This window comes from Vulpes vulpes, chromosome X (assembly GCF_048418805.1).
Source record: "Vulpes vulpes isolate BD-2025 chromosome X, VulVul3, whole genome shotgun sequence".
Classification (NCBI taxonomy): Eukaryota; Metazoa; Chordata; class Mammalia; order Carnivora; family Canidae; genus Vulpes; species Vulpes vulpes.
In genome coordinates, this window is record NC_132796.1 from 85,069,209 (window position 1) to 85,072,415 (window position 3,207).

The 3,207-nt window shown below is 40.1% G+C and overlaps 1 pseudogene; it reads right to left on the bottom strand.

The window, feature by feature from the left end:
• Positions 1 to 2,068: 2,068 nt before the first annotated feature.
• LOC112908432 (ubiquitin-like protein FUBI pseudogene) lies at positions 2,069 to 2,466 on the bottom strand (annotated as a pseudogene).
• Between the last annotated feature and the right edge of the window lie 741 nt (positions 2,467 to 3,207).

Genomic DNA, 3,207 nt, shown 5'->3' on the forward strand with positions numbered 1-3,207 from the left:
TTATTTCAGAAAAATAACATCTGTAGGAACTTGTTTACTTAACTAAAATGTACTCTTTTGACACGAGGCCAAAAGCCGGATGTAAGGCTGGTCAGCCATGATTTGAGTAGGGATGGGGGCAGGAGGAGGGGATAGCTGAAATGTGGTTCGTATTAATTCTGTACAAATGTGTTGTTAAAATGATGCTAAGGAGTAGCTGAGTTATATAATATCAAACTATTTTTAGGAGAGAGTCTAGATCAGAAAAAAAAATACTCTTGCACGTGCCAGATTGCTTGCACAGGACCAAATGCATGCATGGCAAATTACAGATGGAAAATATCAGGAAAGCAAAAATGGAGGTTTGAAAGGTGCCCTTTTCAGGGAAGGACTGGTCAGCAGGGAGGCAGAGGGAGGGATGGAGCAGTTTATGCTGTGGGGACGGATTAATTTTTCTGTTGCAGAGGCTTGGGGGAATGAGACAGATTTGTCCTTCGGCTTGCAGATAAAAAAAAAGACTAAACAGTTCTGGGGAACAGAGCCAAGTGTCACAAAATACTTAAAACAGTCATAATCCTTTTTCTAGGGGAGCTAAGCTCATCATGTGGAAGGGAGAGAGATAGGGGTTTTGCTGCTTGATGGAGCTGTTAGAAGTCTAACTCAACAGCCAAAACGGTAGAAACAGCACAAATATTAATCAATAGATGAATGAATAAACAAAGTATGGTGTACACATGCCGTGGAATGTGATTCGGCCGCACAAAAGTAATAAAATACCGATAGATACCTGCTACAACATGGATGAACTTGATAACATTGTTTAGTGAAAGAACCAGACACAAAAAGATCACATGTTGTAGGATTCCACTTCTATGAAATGTCTAGAATAGGCAAATCTGTACAAACAGAAACCAGATTAATAGTTGCGGGGTGGGGGGGATGGGAATTTGGGAGTAACCATTTAATGGGGATGGGATTTCCTTTGGGCTGATGGAAAAGTTTTGGAGATAGATAGCACCAATGGGTATACAGTATTGTAAACCACTTAATTGTTCATTCTCAAATGGTTAATTTTATGTGAATTTCCTCTCCACAGAAAAAATTTTTAAATTTTGCTCAAACTCTAACATTCAATATTGAAGGTTAGTAAGTTCTTTTAAATTGGAGTTACATCAAAATCAGAAAAGAATATTGAAGTGTTAATGAGAACCATAGCTAATTGTTTTTATTTATTTATTTATTTATTTATTTATTTATTTATTTTACTTTAAATTCAGTATAGTTAACATACAATGTTACATAGGTTTCAAGTATACATTGTGATTCAACAATTCTATACATGACTCAGTGCTCATTATGGTAAGTTTACTCTTAATCCCTTTCACCTCTTTCACCCATCCCCCTGCCTCCCGTCTGGTAACCACCAGTTTTTGTTCTGTGTAGTTGAGTCTGGTTTTTGGTTTGTCTTTTTTTTCTCTCTCTGTTCATTGTTTCTTAAATTCCACTTATAAGGGAAATCATAGGATATTTGTCTTTCTCTGATTTATTTCACTTATCATTATACTCTCTTTCCATTCATGTTGCAAATGGCAAGATTTCACTCTTTCTTGTGGCTGAGGAATATTCTATTGCATATATATACCACATCTTCATTATCCATTCACCTATCAATGGACACTTGGGCTGCTTCCATATCTTAACTATTATAAATGATGCTGCAGTAAATATAGGGGTGCGTATGTATTTCTGAATTAGTGTTTTTGTATTCGTTGGGTAAATACCCACTAGTGGAATTACTGGATCATAGGGTAATTCTTAATTTTCTGAGGATTCTGCATACTGTTTCCCATAGAGGCTATACCAGTTTGCATTCCCATCAACAGTGCACAAGTGTTCTTTTTTCCCCACATCCTTGCCAACACATGTTGTTTCTCGTGTTTTTTATTTTAGCCATTATGACAACTGTGAGGGTACCTCATTTTGTGTGTGTGTGTGTGTGTGTGTGTGTGTGTGTGTGTGTGTGTGGTTTGGTTTGGTTTTTTGACTGGACTAAGTGGCTTTACTGAGGAAAGCCAGGCTTATAATGGATTTAAGAGTTGGTATTGAGGTCTTTCTTGCCAAAGGTGGGCACAACAGTGACAAAGTGCCAGTGGTACTGAATCCACTTGGCTTGGCTTGGCCTGTCTTCTTTTTCTGTTTCTCCTGTTTGGCCACCTTGGGAGTCTGCCCTCGGACTTTCCCAGCATGGGAGGAAACCATAGCCTTTACCTCCAAGCATGCAGCCAGCTACTTCTAGGTGGTCAGAGCCTCCACTCCACACTGACCCAGGGTAGCCTCATCCTCTAGGGGTATGCCTGCCAGGAACACTACTTGATCTTCTGGAGCGATGCCCTCCAGGGAGGCTACATGAGCCTTCATTTGGGCCACCATCTCCTGGCCAGTCACCTTGAAGGTGTGTAGCTCCTAGGTGTGGACAAAGAGCTGCATATCAGACACTGAACAGTGGCCACCGCAGCTGCTACCACCTCATAGTGGCTTTGATATGCATTTCCCTGATGAGGAGGGATGTTGAGCATCTTCGCATGTGTCTGTTGGCCATCTGGATGTCTTTGTTACAGAAATGTCTGTTCATGTTTTCTGTGCATTTTTAAATGGATTATTTGTGGGTTTGGTGTTGAGTTCTAGAAGTTCTTTTTTTTAACTTTTTTTCAGTTTTCTTGGTTTTTTTTTTAAAGAATTTTATTTTATTTAAATTTATTTATGATAGTCACAGAGAGAGAGAGAGAGAGGCAGAGACACAGGCAGAGGGAGAAGCAGGCTCCATGCACCCGGAGCCCGACATGGGTTTCGATCCCGGGTCTCCAGGATTGCGCCCTGGGCCAAAGGAAGGCGCCAAACCGCTGCGCCACCCGGCTGCCCTAGAAGTTCTTTATACATTTTGGATACTAACCCTTTATCAGATATGTCATTTGCAAATATCTTCTCCCATTCGATAGGTTACCTTTTAGTTTTGCTGATTGTTTCCTTGCTGTACAGAACTCTATTTTGAGGTAGTCCTGGTATTTATTTTTGCTTTTGTTTCCCTTGCCTTGGGAGATCTATCTAGAAATATGTTGCTATGGCCGATGTCAGAGAGATTACTGCCTGGGCTCTCTTCTAAGATTTTCATGGTTTCAGGTCCCACATTTATGTCTTTAATCCATTTTGGTCCAGTTTCATTTTTTTGTA